General features: G+C 43.5%; 1 long non-coding RNA gene across 1 annotated transcript; it reads right to left on the bottom strand.

Annotated features, from left to right (window-relative positions):
* Positions 1-755: 755 nt before the first annotated feature.
* LOC128778846 (uncharacterized) lies at positions 756-5658 on the bottom strand. The gene is made up of 3 exons (XR_008424647.1): positions 4498-5658; positions 1863-1916; positions 756-1449 (listed from the first exon to the last, which is right to left on the bottom strand). It is a non-coding gene; the product is annotated as an uncharacterized LOC128778846 (long non-coding RNA).
* Between the last annotated feature and the right edge of the window lie 12658 nt (positions 5659-18316).

The raw sequence follows: 18316 nt of genomic DNA on the forward strand, positions 1-18316 counted from the left end.
TAAAAGCATATAAAACAGGGCGCCTGGGTGGCTCAATGGATTCAGTGTCTGACTCTTGATTTCAGTTTGGGTCATGGTCTCATGGTTTGCGAGATGGAGCCCCTGTCCGGCTCTGCACTGTCAGCTTGGGATTCTCTCTCTCTCCCTCTCTCTCCACTCCTCCTGTGCTCGCTCCCTCTTTCTCTCTCCCTCAAAATTGAATATGTAAACATTTATAGAAAGCATGTAAAACAAAGATCAGAGAAAGACAAATATCATATGACTTCACTCATATGAGGACTTGAAGACACAGAACAGATGAACATAAGGGAAGGGAAGCAAAAATAGTATAAAAACTGGGAGGGGGACAAAACATAAGAGACTCTTAAATATGGAGAACAAACGGAGGGTTACCGGAGGGGTTGTAGGAGGTGGAATGGGCTAAATGGGTAAGCGGCTCCTGAAATCATTGTTGCACTGTATGCTAACTAATTTGGATGTAAATTAAAAAGGTAAAACAAATTAAACAAAGATAGACACATAAGACACCTACATGAGGAGTAGTATAGAACATGAAGGAGGGTGACAAACATCCGATTTTGGATGATGGCCACCTGTAGGATGGCTTAGAGAAGGGGTGCACAGGAGACTTCAAGTATAGTTGTAATATTTTATTATTTAAAAAAATAGTAAATAGGTCAACATGTTAAGGTTTGATAAAGTTAGGTGGTGGGCACCCAAGTGTTCGTTATGTTATTTTCTCTCACTTTGTCCCCCTTTACAGGATTTTGTAGTCTATTTTTAAAAATTCTAAATTGGCTTCTACTTCCAACACAAAGGAAGATGAAGCATAACTGTTTGCCATTAAAGTGCTAATATATGACCTGCCACCTCCTTCCAACAGCCCAGGACAAGTGCCCCTAGCACCTGCCACAGTGCATGGCTCCAGAAGGGCTTGCAGTAAATGAAGATGGAAAAAAAAAATGAATGGATGAAAGGGGCCTATCCTTAGAAATGGAGGCCTGGTCATATGTTCACTATGCCTTTTTCTGTCATTAAATCACACTCCGAGAGTCATTTTCCTCCCATCCATCTCACTCAGTCTGAGTTGCCATCTAGTATAATAATTCGGGGGGATTACCTTTAGGGACCATTGCTTGCATTCAGTCCTGGCTGTGCTCTGAATTCATTAGTGTTTTTGCAGCATTGTGCATTACTCAGAAGAATGATCCTCTCTCAGATTAGGGCATTGCTGTCTCTGTCATTTTCTAGTAATAATAATAACCAAAAGCAAATGTGAGGAAGTAAAATCTCCAGGGAGGCCTTTCTCTTCAATTAAGGAGTTCTAATGCATCACAGTCCCACCATACATGTGACTCAGTTGTCCTTTATAAATGCAGGGGGTGTTTCCTTTTGTGGCTCTGCTGCTGTTTCTCCTTCGTGTCTCTCTCCCGGTGCTGCTGCTTCTCTCTGTACATGCAGACAAACATATGTGAAATAGATGACATGGGGATTTATACCTGTTTATTGACCTAGCCAGCTTGCACTTCTAAGATTCTTTTGGTGTCATCCTAGGAAATATAATACGGTAGCTTAATTGGTTGGTAATGGTGCTAATAAAGGTAGAGTCTTAAGTTCTATCCCCTAAAAGCCAGAATGATTTTCTTTGTTCAGCAAGATACAGAGGACATCTCAAATCTTGGCAAATGTATCCTCATTTATATATGGCAGATTGGACAAGGCAGGGTGGCAAGAATCATGTCAAATGTGCCACTACCATCGGAACTCAAAATTGTCCCCACCCTGGTGAGTCTGTGGATTCCTTTTATGAGGAAAGGAGAGTATCTTAGTGGTTAGAAAGGGTTAGTAATATCCCACCTCACCTACAAACGTGAGACTGAGGAAGTGGTCTGGGCTGAGATTCCCACCTTGTACTGCTGAAGAGTAGAAAATAGATTTGGTCATTCCTACTTGTGATGTTTCTGAATCTGAGTATTCAAAGAGAAATAAAAGGTGACAAACTCAAGCAAAGAGAAATTTGGGCTGAATCTCTGGGGAAAGAAATCACAGTGAAATCCATTAGACTGTGTAATAGTTTCCCAAGGGGAATGACATAAACCTCATAGTTTTGCAGTCGTTTAAATGTAGACCAATCCATGCATTTCTGAGAGACCCCAGGGAACAATCTTGCACTGAGGAGAGAATAGGGAAGGTGATAGGCCAGATGACCTAATAGTTCTTTTTCAACTTAATTTCTAGGATTGTGGGATTCTAATTAAAATGAACTATATTGCCTATTATGAACCCATTACATTAATATTCGGTAAGGTCTCCAGGCAAGCCAAGGGAATTTCAGCTTTTTCTTATTTCTGGAGAGCTAGAGTCCACGAGCCACCTTAACCACGTTGTTGGTGCCCATGCACTGACTTCTCTACCAATAATGGTCAACTTAAAGTCTTTAGAAGAAGTTAAAGCACATACTATGAATTAACATTTTATTCAAAGCAATCCAATGGTATGAAAAGGACGCCTTGATATGTGTCATAACAATAAATACCGTGAGCCGGCTCTGTGATGGAAGCAATTGCCACCAAGCAACATCTGGGATGAAAATCTGCTTTCTCACATCCAGCCCTGACTCTTCCTTTCAGTTTCCACCAAAGCTTGAAAAAGAATGTTGATCACTGGAGAAATCATAGTATTTCTGGGTCAGAGGTCCTGCCATCATGGAACTACCCAGTTTTCCACTGACATTAGCCTCATTTCCTTGACTGTCCTCCAGAAATGGACTCCAGTGAGGAAACTCAGGCAAGGCCATTAACAGGCTGTCCAGGGCTGGTCTGAGAACACCAGCCAAGGACAGAGGGCACTGTAGCCTCCAAAGTAGCAATAGTAGGGCAAATGGAAGAGAGTGGTGGTTCAGTTGCCCCATGTGGTGTTTTAGGTAAATACAGCTGATGCATAAAAGAAAGAGTGGTAAGAAAAGAAAAAAAAAAAAGGAGGAGTGCCTGGGTGGCTCAGTCAGTTAAGCAACCAACTCTTGACTTCGGCTTAGGTCATGATCTCACAGTTTGTGAGTTCAAGCCCCACGTGGGGCTCTGTGCTGACAGCATAGAGTCTGCTGGGGATTCTGTCTCCTTCTCTCTCTGCCCCTCCCCTTCTTGCTATTTCTCTCTCTCAAAATAAATAAAAATAAACTTAAAAAAATTTTTTAAGTAATAAAATATTTCCTATGATTTAAAAAAAAGAGTGGTAACATATAGCTAGTAAACTATTTTATCAGACTTTCTTGAGGATCCCCAAAAGGTTCTTGATGGTCCATAGAACTCTACAAACAGGAAGTAGACATTGGCATGCATCAGAGAATATTAAGGTATACCTATTTTAAATTATAAGCTGGTCTCTAATTAGCCTGCAGAGAGGTTTGTTGTTTTTTTTTTTTTTTTAATGTTTTATTTCTTTTTGAGAGACAGAGAGAGAGAGAGAGAGGGCACGAGTGGGGGAGGGACAGAGAGAGAGGGAGACACAGAATCCAAAGCAGGCTTCAGGCTCTGAGCTGTCAGCACAGAGCCCGACGTAGGGCTCAAACTCACAAACTGTGAGATCATGACCTGAGCTGAAGTCAGATGCTTAGCCGACTGAGCCACCCAGGTGCCCTGCCTGCAGGGAGTGTCTATGGAAATTGAAGATATCACTCTTCAATAGTACAGGAGTAAAGCATCAGGTAGGAAGAAAAACTGGAAGGTCCCTATTCCTTCAAGAGTCAGTTGGTGTCACCTCACTATGACATTGTCCCTTACTCCTTTGGGCAGATTCCAGGAGCTCTCACTTCCATTGTAATATTTCTGGTATGTAGTTAACAGTGTACACATCCATATCCTACAGAGAGGGGAGAGACTGCATCATTTTATCTATTTCCGCCAGAGGATAGCTCAGTCCCGACATAGAAGGCTTAATAATTAATAAAAACATGTTAGGTTATTATAGTGATATCTTAGAACCTTGATTTCTTTATCTATAAAGTAGATTAGTAATATTAACTCAGATGGCTGTTGTGAGGACTAAAATGCCAGAACAAAGTCCTTAGGACAGTGCCCAGCACTTAAATAACATGCAGTTCTTTCTCCCACATTTTTGGTATGGGAGGGTTTTTATTTCTGGTTCTGATAAACTACCCAGGCCCAAAGTGTTTCTTAAAGCAGCAAATAAGGTTGCAGTTTAATTATGTGTCCAGATTAGGTCAGTGTTTTCTACCCTAAAAGCGTGATAGAGGTTGTACCAGCTCCAGCACAAATTTTGGGGCATTCAGCTTTTTTCTTATCACCCGCTTGGCCAGATGTACACCATGAATAAGGGAGATTTCTGAGATGGTCATACTTGATTCAATTTCAAACACCCATGAAATAAACTTGGAGAATGAGTGAGTAACTCATCAGTGATGATAACAGTGGAGATCGGAAGGGGGCCCTGTTTTTGTTTGTGGATCATCAGAATTTCACCCTTGCTGTCCCAGAATACCTTCAGGCCTTCCCTGAGAACTCCCCTAGAGGTATCTTCACTCTTTTTTCTTGCTTTATTTCTACAAAACAAGAAGCATCTAGAGGGTGACTTGTAAAGGAGGTTTGTGTGGTCAAAACACCCTGGAGCGCAGTGGTGGGTCTGCGGAGCCATCCTGGGACTGGTCAGCAGGAAAGAGCACACGGAATGGCCTACTTCCAACCAAAGCCGGGATTCCACTTTCCCACCAGCTCTGAATTCACCTCTTGCAGGTGCACTGGCATCACCTCGTGGCCTGCAGGTCGGTCCTCTCAGATGACCTCTGATTGCTGCACTGGGCACTGCACCTGCAAGAAGCAAAGGAGGCCAAGAAGAGGAAGAGGCGGGTGCTACCAGCACCCAGTTGCCGCCGAAGGCACTTGCTCTGTTGTGAGCCCAGTACCGGGCGATGCATCGGTCCCTTCCGCCCCAAGCGCCATGCCTGCCCAGGTCAGTCATCTCTGGGTTCCCGATTCTTCCACATCTCATCTCCCACCCACGTGAAGTCTGTGTTGTCCTGGGGTCAGGGAGCAAGGGCCTTCCCTATTTCTTGCTTGTAATCCCAGTTGAATTCCTGACTTCTGATACTGATTCTCCTCAGTAGGTTTGCCCCCTTGGAGGCCAGAAAGTCTCCTCCTCCTGCTCTTTGCCCCACTGCTGGCCATCTCTGGGTGCACGTTGTCATGCACAGTGTGCAACGGGAGTGGTTTCTTTGCTCCTTCTTGATTCTCGTGCTTTCTCTTCCTTCTTTTTAAAACATTTAGCTGCACTCAGAGTTTTCCGAGCAGCACTGAGACACCCCATGTCCCCTTGCTCCCAATGACAGTCTCGTGGATCTGTCATAATGCATCTCTCACAGCGTCTAGCACCGGCCAGACACTTGGTGAAGTTGACCCGCATGTCTGAAATGGGACGTTGCTGAAATGGTAACAGAGCACTGTGTGGGGTTTATACGCTGGAGGGCTTTATGTCAGAGCAGGGTTTCTCAAACTTGGCGCTAATGACATTTGGGGCCAGGTAATTCTTTTGTTGTGCGGCTCTCTCTCCTGTGCATTGTAGGATTTTTAGCAGCATTTCTGGGGTCTACCTCCCCCAAGTTGGTTGTCCTCCCAGATAACCAAAACTATCTTCTCCAGGCACCGCCAAATGTCCCCTGGGGGCAAAATGCTCACTGCCCAGAACCCTGCATGAGGCTTCTACCCCCACTTTCCTCTGATGGACTTCTAAATGCTAGAAGGTGCAGGTCTGCTCTCTGGGGCCGTCCAGCGATTTGAAGGACACCCTAATTTATTTGAGAGATTGACGCTCAGCTGCTGAATATGCCAGAGGGGAGTGAAGTGGTCTCATAAAGAGGCTTTCTCATAAAGACTTCTGATGAATCCTCCTGTTTCCTGCCGGCTCAGTCTATCGAGCCTGGGTCCTGACTTCTGAGCATCCCCTTTCAGTCGTGTCCTCCCCCCTCGCTCCCCTCCCTCACCACCCGCCTTCAGTGCTCTGGGCAGCTGCGTCCTCCATAATTCCTCAGTATCCCTTCTATATCCACGTTCTCTCTTCCTTTGATTTGTTAAAAGACTCTTGTCTGAAGGTACCTCTCCCATTTTCTACATCGTTGTAGGTTTATACTTACAATTTTGATGTCATTACAATCGATGGTTGTAATCAGTTCTCTCTCCCTGGTCTCAGGAGAGAAAGAGAAATTAACCATGTGGAGCTGACTGGTCATCTTTGACCAGAAGTCATTCTTCCCACTGCATTTGATGCCCCTCATCCGTCTCCCACTGGACACATCCTGGACTTTTCCTCTCTCCACAGCACATGACACCCTGTACTAGGATTGGCTGTCTTTGTCAGTCCTCCTGACTGGACTGTAAGCTCCTTGCATTCAGGTAGCATGGTTTTTCTCATCCTTAACATCTCCAGTGCTGAAAAGAAGGGCTCACAGTACTTAGCACATGCTCAGTAACAGATTATTGAGTGCAAGAGTAACTTCAGCCTAGGAAAAAGTTCTTTAATTTAAATTTAGCAGCAGTCTTCCTTGAAATGAAAGAAAGAAAGAAAGAAAGAAAGAAAGAAAGAAAGAAAGAAAGAAAAAGAAAGAAAACAAGAGACAAATGGTTTTGAACTTCTTGGACGTGCTTTTCCTCAAGGGGCATATCTCTGCTTTAGTTTGTCAAAACCAGCATTCATGGGGGCTCCTGGGTGGCTCAGTCGGTTGAGCGTCTGATTCTTGGTTTCAGCTCAGGTCAGGATCTTGCTGTTCATGGGATCGAACCCTGCATCAGGCTCTGTGCTGACAGCATGGAGCCTGCTTGGGATTCTCTCTTTGCTTCTCTCTCTCTGTCTCAAAATAAATAAATAAACAGTAAAAAAAAACAAAACAAAAACAACCCTGCATTCAACTCAGGTTTACTAGAATATGGGACTGGGAAGCTCCTGGTCTGTTAATGATCCACTCACTGTAATCCACAGTGAGATGAAGCCCAGTCCTCTGACATCCTGGTTGGCATATGCTATGAGGATGTTACCACGACACGAATGCTGCAGACAGACAGACCCTGACATACAGACAGCTTTTGCCTCACAGGGTATTGATGGTATCCCCTTAGACAGCCATGTAAATACAAACAAAGCAGGATGAGCTAAGAAGATAAAGTGCAGATATCACCTTCTTTGTATTACAGTTCCATAACATGATCTGGGAGCCAGCCTAACATTATGGAAATCACTCGGAAGAATCAGACCATCTTTTCTTCCTAGGGCACTTTTATGTATGCAAAACCATACGTAAAAGTCAGCTTCGATTACTACTTATTGACGTGTATCACCATTCATTTTATTACCTCTTCCCCGGGACTACTGACAGACCTCAGGACGGTTATTTTACAGTTGGGGAAGCAGAGGCATAGGGAGGTTTGGTAACTTGCTTAAGGTCACGGTTTATATTGGGTGTCGGGCTGAGACCAGGAGGCACAGATCGTGAATATCCGGTTCCCTTGCTGAGAAGTGCTGTCGCTCTGGGGTCCGCTGGGCGGGGTTCGCCTCACCTTTGTTCGACTGGCAGACAAAGTGAGCCACCTGGTAGCTCTCCCAGACACCCGGCAAGAAGCAAGCTTCTGAAGAGGGAGCCAGCTCCCTTTTCTGACACATGTCACATCTCTCACCAAAGGGAGAGCCCCACTGCTGCCCGGATTGTCCGTGGGGGCATGTCACAGTCTAGGTGGCATATGAAAGACAAAAAGCTCCCTGTCATCTGCCTTTCACTCTGCAGAGACACAGCCCCGAAAGTGTGAGACGCCACAGCGCATAGTAATCAGGAGGAGCGTATGTGAGCATTTTTAAGCCACGGGCTGTGCATGAAAACAGCGGCCAAAAGGAAGTTCGGTCAAGGTTTAAGAGGTGGGTTCTAGGCTCAGAGGCTGTGACTGAATCAGTAAGACCGTCTTGCCTGCCTCCATCCAGCCCTCCCGGCCCACCTGCTCCTCGGTGAAGCTCTTTGCCGTTTCCTAGGCCCAAGCCCCTCTGTTCTGCAGCCCTTGAGATGGGGCGGGGTGGGGGAGGTGAAGGAGGTGCCCCCACCACCTGGAGAACAGGGAGGGATGTGCAGAGCGGCCTGGGATCAACAGTCTGAAAACTAGAAAACAAGGCAAGAGTTGGAAATAAAGTATCTTCTGGCCCAGTAGTTTTCAACCTTTCACAAATGCCATATCCTCTTGGGCAGCTCCATGTCTAGAAAGTACATTTTTTTTTTTTTTTTTTTTTTTTTTTATTGAGCTGCAGTGCTGTCTCCTGAATATCGCTCTTTTTTTTTTTAATTAAAAAAATTTTTTTTGTTAACGTTTATTCATTTTTGAGAGAGAGAGAGAGACAGAGTGTGAGTTGAGGAGGGACAGCGAGAGAGGGAGACACAGAATCCGAAGCAGGCTCCAGGCTCCCAGCTATCAGCACAGAGCCCGATGTGGGGCTCGAACTCACTGACTGCGAGATCATGACCTGACCCAAAGTCAGAGGTTCAACGTACTGAGCCAACCAGATGCTCCTGAATATCACTCTTTTAAAAAGGTTCTTCTTCCTTCTTAGAAGAGATGAGAGGGGTTTCTTTCATGTCAAGGGAACTTCCACCCTCTTGGTCAAGATTCCTGGTGGATCCTACTTCTTTACGTCATCAAGTGGAATAGAATAAGTCCTTTTCTGCCCTCGGGCCATTGTCTGGGTGCTGGTGACAGCTCACTGGCCTGTAATTCTTGCATTTCCTCCTCCCCAGGCGCCCATTCCCAGCCCCTGAAGCCAGGGCCCTGCAAGGCACGCGATACACTCTCCAGTCTGCTTCCAATGTGGCCAAGTTGTTCTCTCTCACTATTGACAGCTTTTGGCCTGAAAAAGCTAAATCCAGTACAAGATTTACATAACAGTTCAAGACAACAGAGGATTTGTCACAGGGCGGCACATGATTAATTGCCAAATAAACCACAGGGACAGCCTCATGGCTACAGGGGTCGAGCCTCCTCGGGTCCTTTCTGGAAGTAAGCAGGGCACGCATCGTGAACAGGCATAAATGAACAAGCTGGCTGAGAGGAAAGATTTCAGAGCAGACGGAGGAAATTAAGTGATGTGCCTCTAAATGGCCTGTGACCAACTGGACCATGCAGGAAATATTGGGCCGCAAAAGGATCTTACCATTTTAATAAGTCAAAAACCAGTTGAATGTTGATCATTTCATATGGTTCAGCTTAAACATCATGGTGTTTGATAAACGTTTTTATACTCACATGAGGAGTTAATGTGGCTTTTTCTGTGAAGTAGAAGATAAATCTGGACCATGGTTTTTATCTCTCGTTTGGTTACCGGTACTGACAGCTAATATTTGCCACATCCTTTCTACGTCCCTTACGTACCACATGAATTGTCTCATTTCAAACTTACAACCCGTGAGTTAGGTAATTTTTATCCTTATTTTATATAGGAAATCCAGTTTGAAAAGGTTACGTAACTTGCCCAAAGTTACGCAGCAAGGGGTTGGTCAGACTCTACCAGGGCTCATGCGGTTCCAGAGTCCACACTTGTAATGAAATAGCACTTCACAAGTGTGCGTCCGCTCACGTGTTGCTCAAACCCCAGCTGCCCAGTCAGCTTTCCTATTTATAGTTGATGTTTAAGAAATACTTATTCTGGGGTGCCTGGGTGGCTCAGTCAGTTAAGCATCCAACCCTTGGTTTCAGCTCAGCTCAAGATCTCATGGTTTTGTGAGTCGGGCTCTGTGCTGACAGTGTGGAGCCTACTTGGGATTCTCTCTCTCTCTCTCTCTCTCTCTCTGTCTCCCCCTCTCTCTCTCTGCCCCTCTCCCACTTCACTTTGTCTTTCTCAAAATAAATAAACTAAAAAAAAATTTTTAGAACACTTATTCTCTTTTTTAATGTTTATTTTTGAGAGAGAGAGAGAGCAAGTGAGGGAGGGGCAGAGAGAGAGAGAGAGAGAGAGACAGAGAATATGAAGCAGGCTCTGGGCTCCATGCTGACAGCAGAAAGCCTGATTTGGGGCTCAAACCCATGAACCGTGAGATCATGACCTGAGCTAAAGTCGGATGCTCAACTGACTGAGCCACCCAAGCGCCCCAGAAAATACTTACTGAGGGGCACTTGGGTGGCTCAGTAGGTTAGGTGTCTAACTCTTGATTTCAGCTGAGGTCATGATCTCACAGTTCATGGGTTCGAGCCCCGCACAGGGCTTTGCGCTAACAGTACAGCACAGGGCCTGCTTGAGAGTCTCTCTCTCCTCTCTCTCTGTCCCTCCCCATGTACATGCTCTCTCTCAGAATGAACAAATAAATAAACTTAAAAAAAAAAAAAAAGGATACTTACTGAATCAAACTAAATACACACGTTTGAAAGTTCAGTCATTGTCCTTCTTCCAAAACACATGATTCTCACACATGGACATTTGTCTCTCATGCAACCCATTCACCACTTTTCCCTTTCCCTTTCTCAGTTACGGGGTGTCTCTGACCCTCATTTTCTCTTCCCATAAACAAACATTTAGTGAGTAAATACCGTGTGAAAAGTACCGTCCTGGGTATTCTTTCTCACGTCTTTAATTTCCGCCATTAAAAAATGATTATATACACACATATGTGTTTATCAACACCCGCTGTGTGCTAGCCCCTAGACTCTGAAGTCATGGAGACGGATGAACGATGTCTCCTGCTTTCCATGAATGCAGAGTCAAGCAGAAGAAGTAAACCACAAGCCATAGAAAGTCCATGTCCAACAGTGTGGATTGGAGCTAAATAATAAAAGAATGCATGGGATAGACAAGATAGAGTATATGGAGAGGTAATGACCTCAAGGGTGTTGCGGGGACTTCCCAGAAAGAGCTAAGCCCCACCGTTCTGTAACTCTAGGGCACGTAGAACCAGCCATGTAGTAGATATCCGATACATTTTTATAAACAGAATCACACTGACTAAACATAAATTTGGAGAAAGACATGACATGGAACGTGGCTGGAGGGTTTATTCGGCTCAACGGATTTTTCTCTGCTGTGCAGTGAGGAATCCTGAAGAAGGTTAAATGGAAGAGCAAGGGATCGGATTTGCTGGATGTGTGGCTGGTACCAGTGATGTAGAGAAAGAGGTGGATGCAGAGAAATGTGCTGAGTGGACACTCCTTGCAGGTCCGGAGCTGGGGCCAAGATTGGGAGGGGGGTAATGCAGTGAGGGGCAGAAATGCATGCCATGCGGGGGACTAGGAAAGAGAGGCTTCTTCCGGGGCCACCATCCTGACCCTCAGGACTTCTCTGACTTCTTTTTTATTCAGAAATCTACGTTTATATCCTACTTTTAAAATTTGAGATGGTTTCCAAACAGAAAGATATGTGTAATAAATTTATTAAAATCAAAACAGATTTGGGTGCCTGGGTGGCTCAGTCAGTGAAGCGTCTGACTTCAGCTGATCACGATCTCACGGTTTGTGAGTTCAAGCCCCGCGTCGGGCTCTGTGCTGACAGCTCGGAGCCTGGAGCCTGCTTCGGATTCTGTGTCTTCCCCTCTCTCTGCCCCTCCCATGCTCATGCTCTATCTCTCTGTCTCTCAATAATAAATAAACGCTAAAAAAATTAAAAAAAAAAACAGAATGCATATATATCAGATTTCATATATCTTATATATCAAACCTATTATTATGTCAAGCAAAATAAATATACATGATAAATATTTATTCTTATATTAAATATAATAAACATATTACATATGTATATATATGTATATCAGAGAGAGAAAAAGATACTAAAACTGTGGCCTAAACAATTATTACTACCATTTCTGAGCATGAAGTTTGGCCCTAAGCTTCCAAGCAGCCAAAGCAAAACAGTACATCCCAGAGCTATTTACTCCTCATGGTTTTTTGAGAGAGACACTTTCCTGACTAAATTCTGAGCGGAATTTCTCAAAGCAGACCTGATTCGAAGTGCTGGCATCAACCCCACCTCCATATTTCCTTCAGATCTGTCCTCTCCGTAGCCTCGGAGGGCTCCTACCTGGCTCTCCCGTCTGGAGCCGCAGCCTCAACCCAAGCCCTGAAGGAGATACAGGCTCTGACTCTGCACTGTCTCTGACCTGTTGCTTGTAGTTATGTTTTAAGATCGTGTCCCCAGTCCCCGTCAGAAATGGGGATGAGCCACAGTGCACGCAGACTCGTCCCGTATTTTCTGGAAAACCGGTACTGAAGACAGTGCCTGCTGTTTGTGCAGCACGTACCGAGGCGAGACCCCGCTCTCGGTAGGATGGCGTTTTAGCAAAGGCCGTGCAGCAGGGAACCAAACCGATCTTGTTCTGACCCTATGGGGACTTCATTTCTGTGGGAGGACAGACAACACACGAGTTCCTTATGGTAGGCGGTGGGAGGTACTGGAAAGAAACAGAGCTGGGTAAAGGCAGTGAGTGCTGGCTTAGAGAAGGCTGCTCAGGGCTCAGGACGCTGCCTTTACATGGCTCAGCTGTCGCCTGTCGCTGCATTATCTGGCTACATCACCTTTTCCTTAGCAACGGAACACAGAATAAACACTACAGAACTAAATACCTTTCACCACGTTGACCACTAAGGATGGGAGGAAAATGTTCTGCTACTATTTGAGGCCGACGCTTTTGCCAAAATGTTCATAACGAAAATAACGGTTCATACCAGTCAGGTCATTTCAATGGTAAATCTAATCTGAACTTATGCTACTGAATCCAAGCTCTTTCTGAATTCCCTTCCAGGGTGCCAGAATAGCACCATTTATGCGGCACTTATATGGGCCATGCCCTCAACATGTATTAGCTCATTGAATGAGATTTTTGGTAATCAGGAAAGAGCCAGCAGATGGTCAGGAAGCTGGGCTCTGGAGCCAGACTGCTTGGCTCTACATCTGGACCCAAAGAATTCCTAGCTGGGTTATCTTAGACAAGCTATTCAACCTGTCTGAGATTGTCTCTAAAATGGGGGTAGTGTACTATAAACTGTAAAAAAAAAAAATAAAAAAATAAAATAAAATGGGGGGGTAGTGATAGTAAATACCTCATAGGGTTGTTGTAAGGATTAAATTAGTTAATAAATGTATGACTCTTAGAACATATCTGGTATAAAACAATTAATAGGTGTTTGTTATTATTATTATTATTATTATTATCATTATTATTCCAATTTACAGAAAAGGATATTGAGGCTCCAAGAGCTTAAGTAACTTGCCCCCAAGGTCATACAGGTGGCAATTTCAGAATCTATACCTAGTTTTTTCTGATTCCAACCTCATGCTCTTCCTTCTGTGGCCTCCTCTGTCACTATTAATAGAAATTAATGTTTCCTCTGAGAGATCTAGGTCCAAAAACAATAGTAAGGCAGTCAGGCTCACTCACGAGAAATGGGGATCATATATTGTACTGGTGAATGATTAATTAACAATCTTTATCAAGCGCTATTGTGCCCAAAGCCTTCCAATCAATAAACAGTGGTAAGTCAATGCAAGTAAATTTTCTCTTTGCCTGATTATTCACCTAATTCCTTCATGTCTTTGTTTGCATAATATTTGCTGAGCTGTGGGGGATTCACAGAAACAGATGAAATAATCCTGCTCTCAGGCTGGGGGAGGAAAAGAGCAGAAAACATATACAAATGACAAACCAGTTGAGAATCTGCTCGGATGATCAAGATGATGGGCTTAGTCATAATGGGGCTGGAATGAGAAGAGCATTCTTGGTCCAGGGTGGGACTGGTCACAAACAGTCTGGTGTAGGCCCCGTGCGAAGTGGCCAACATTGCGCATTCTCTGAATGATGATGTCAATTCTCTGAAACAATGATGTCAAATTTAAGACCTAGAGAATAAAGGTATACTGAATAAAGCTCCCTGCAAAAACATTACTAATTCAGTGCATGTTTTGGAGGTAAACTTTTTTTTTAAGATTTTGTTTTTTTTAGGGGCGCCTGGGCAACTCAGTCAGTTAAGCGTCCGACTTTAGCTCAGGTCATGATCTCGTGGTTCATGAGTTCGAGCCCCCCATCAAGCTCTGTGCTGACAGCTTAGAGTCTGGAGCCTGCTTCGGAGGCTCCTCCCCCATTCGTGCTCTGTCTCTCAAAAATAAATAAACATTAAAAAAAAATTTTTTTTAAATAAAAAAAAAAAGAGTTGTTAACCAGATGTGGTTGTTAACTAGATCACTGAAAGTATAAAAAGAGAATTTTACAGTTCCATCAAAGTAGCAACTGCAAGAAGCAACTACCACCTCCAAGCCTGAGAGAACAGGGAAAGAAATTGGAATTATTAAAACTTTGAGGCTTTGAGGATTCCCTGGAGACCGGGACCCAGACCTCTGAGCGGGGGCAGCTGGTTCATGCTGGCGTCCCTTTGAGGGAAACAATGAGGCTTGTTCTGCCAGGGTTGGAAAAACTGCAAACGGGATTCAGCTGCTACTTCAGGAAGGCAAGGAAGTGTTGCTGGAGCGTTGCTCACAGGAACAGGAAGCAGACAAGAAGCCAGAAAGTAGCAGACAGGAAGGAGCAAGTCCCTTCTTCCTCCTCCCGTCTTGCAACTTCTTCCTAGTGCTCTCTTTGGCAAAGCCTAACATGGAACCAACTGGCAACACAAATATGAATACAATACGGGGATGAATATGGCATCGTCATCCCTTATCTTCAACCTAAAAAGGAAAACAGACCTGGAAACCAGAAAGCACAATGAGTATGTGTGATACCAGAAGACTGTGCAGGTTTAACGGGAGCACTGATTAGGAGTAATTCTACTTAAAGGAGTGGACAGGAAGGACTTCCTAGATAATTCTTCGGCTGAGCCTTCAAAGGTGGGCTTTGTTGGCCAGGTAGACATGGTCACTGAAAAGAACATTCCACATGAGAGCAGCCTGAACAAAGGAATGGGATGCATTCAGAGATCACGAAAATAATTCATCCTGGCTGGACTGTGAGATAAGAAATGGGGGGTGTGATAAGAGATAAGGTTCATGAAGTAGATGGGTCAGATCAAGAATATTTTTCTATCCCAGCCGAATTATTTGAGCCTTCTTCTAGAAGCAGTGAAAGATTTAACCTATGCCAGTACCATTAACAGAATCGTGCTTATCAGAATTGGTTACTCTTGATTCATTAGGGAAAATAGGCTACAGGAGAGCAAAGGAGGCCAGTTAGGAGACTGTAATATTCCAGTTGTGCAATGGTGAGAACCTGATTAATGGCAGTAGTAGGGATAGGGCGGTGGACACAGACAGGGAGAATACTAAGGGAGTGAAAATGAAAGAAGCAGGAATTGCAGTGAGGAAAAAACATAGGCATCTGGGTTATTGGATTAGGTCACTGGATAGATGGTGGTGTCATCCTCCAAGATGGGAGGCCAAAGAGATTGCTACAGGTGAGGGAAGAAATTAAAAAGATAATGTCATGATGTAAGCTCTGTACACATGACTTTAATATTTCAAGTGATGAGAATATTATTATTTACAAGGTAGTTGAGTTGAACTCATCTTTAATAGGACTCTACAGTCCAGATGACATCAACTGCTGCCTTCCTAAAGAGGTATTATTTCTCACTAAAAAGATGGAAATAGTTCAGTAATTCCAGGAAAGATCTCTGAGATCTTTGATACTTACAGAAGATGTGCTCATCATTTCCCATATTAAAATGTTTTCCCTCCTGTCCACGTGATGATGTTGAGACCTGTGTTGGCGATATGGCAGATGACCACAAAGATTGCCATGTTAATGGATTTGTCCTGGTGCTTAGTAACTAATTCCTTAATGTGATTTCTGACCTGAAATCTCCCCTTAAGTAGGTGTCCGGGAAATTATTTTTGTAATATTTTACTTTGTGCCTGAAGTGAATTCAAATCTCAGGTGATGATGTTATTGCTATTTTTAAATTGTTGGAAAGAATACCTGTTGGGTTTTAGTCAGTTACAGTCATGATTAGAGCCTGTATTTTTCTTTTTTCCGTAACTTCTGTGTTGATATAGCAAATATACACATAGATATCATAGAAAGCTAGCACTACAATAAAATTGCTCTTTTTGAGGATCTCTAGAAGACTTCCTTTTATTCATTCAAATTCTCTTCCTTTAAATGCAGTATTATTGCTTGAAAGGGAGAGATGAGGAAATTCATGGGGTCTGTAGATGTCCCAGAAGCACCAGGGGGGCCATCTCGTCTGTCTTTTCCCTCTTCCTTTCTGACTTCCCTTCACATACATTTTCATCCACTCACCCATTCGGGACTCCTCTCTCTGCGAAGCCCAGCTCAGAATCACCTCTTTCTCCCCAGCTACCCAAGCCCACAGCAATCCTCTAAGCTCCCACACCATTAGGACTGTAATTCCTTTAACCCTTAAGTGTCAATATTGGGCATGCTATAGCACCTTTCCATGTGCATAACCTGTCTTCCTAAGTAGAGTATAAATCTTAGGAGGACAGAGACTTTCTCATTTACCTCTTTATGTATTTAGTGCATACATTGCTTTAATGATAACCTTGACCTCTCTGTTATTCCAGGCTAAGCCCTAGAAGTCATCAGATATTTACTTCATAGGTAATTTCTGTCCTTCCCACTATTTATACTCATGCTTCCTTGTAGCTCTTAGAGAATCTTGCCTCAGTACTCAGCTTGAGTAAGATGCTTTCTTTAATCACTCTCTTCATCTCATTTATTTCTCCCCATAGGTGAGACTCTTTTTAATTTGCACCATATTTATTAACTCTCTGTCTCCCAGTGATACAGCACGCACATCTCAAGGCTACACACAGCCTAGATAAATGGGATACATGAGTGCTCTCAGAAGGCAACGAGCTGACATAAAAGTTAATATGTTTAGTTCATAACGAAAAAATCTTCCTCCACACAACAGTAGCTTTGAAATTGGCATATTCACTTTATGACCTTGTTTATTAACCAAAATGATGCCTTGCTTGATCTCTGAAATTTGTTTAGGGTCATTAGGAAAGGACTCCAGAGTGTCACTCACTGAAAAACGCTAGCCTTGTACACAAACCTTGGAAATAAAGACTAAGAAAAATGCTGTTTTTATTTCCTCTAGGGTGTAATTTCTACTCTCTACTCAGTTAGTATCTGGCTATTTCTAAAGTAGTTTGCATTTGCGGATTTTCCAAGCCTCTCAGAAAGACTGTATTAGTTTATCACCCCTGCTTTGGAGAAGGGGCCACAATTACCAATGGTAGAGACTATTTGGGGACATAATGGTTCCTTAAAGTAGTCACTATCAGAACTGAGCTCCCATACTACACTATTGAACATTATTTTCCTTTTTAGGTAGTTCCCTCTGCCCTGAAAAATTAGAAGAGAAGTGTACTCTCCTCCCTATCTTGTGAGTTGCTGACTGTCAAGAATGGAAAGAATTTGAAAAAGCAGCTGAGAAAATGTGAGAAAACCTGTTTTCTGATCACTATTTCTATATCCTCAGGTGCTTTATCTCTGTTACAGAATGGTGAATGGGAAAAATAGAATTGTTTGCTAATTCTTCCTTACATTGGCATGGCCACAAACCCCCTACTCAACACCACTTTGCTGTCACAAACATGATATCTTACCTTTGCTTTGAACCTTGGCTTTTAGCTAGATTTTTTCCCCCTCCACTTATATTTTAACTGAACATTGCCTATGTGCCAGAGGATGTGGTAGAAGATTATTTTCCAATAAGGATGTAAAATTGGCACCATTAACTATGTTAGTGATGCCTTCTGGGCTACACCGACACCATTATCAATTTGTAGCTATTCAGTGATGAGGTTGAATTTGTTAAATCCCGGGGTGGTTTGAATTTCAGAGAAGGTTGATCAGTGGCTCAGTGTTGTCCTGGATGACCTGATTTTTCTGTCTTTCAAGGGGAAGCATCATCATAAGGCTGTCTTCCCTCATGGTGTCAACATGGCTGCAGCAGTTCCAAGCTTCAAGTCCACACAGCACACCAACCAGAAGAGAGTACTTTTCTATCCAAGCATTTTTAAAAAGGCTCTGTGGCCACGTCTGAGCTGACTGGGGTTAGGCTGATGGGCTGTGCTGATTGGCCTAAGCACATAAGAACCTCTCCCTGGTATTTTACCTGTCTATAGTACTCATTTCTTTTTTATTATATCCTGTCACCCCAGGCAAGTCTTTATCATAGCATGCCTGGTTACTTGAGAATTTCTCACCTAAACTCAGAGATGTCTCTTCTCCATTCAGTCTATATTCACTTATTTAGGTGTTGTTTGCATTTCTCTTCTATGTTATCCCCTTTTCATCTTTATTCTTCTTCGTTGACATGTCCTGAGATTCTAT

Source organism: Panthera pardus, unplaced genomic scaffold, assembly GCF_024362965.1.
Source record: "Panthera pardus isolate Hobbes unplaced genomic scaffold, ASM2436296v1 HiC_scaffold_21, whole genome shotgun sequence".
NCBI classification, from domain to species: domain Eukaryota; kingdom Metazoa; phylum Chordata; class Mammalia; order Carnivora; family Felidae; genus Panthera; species Panthera pardus.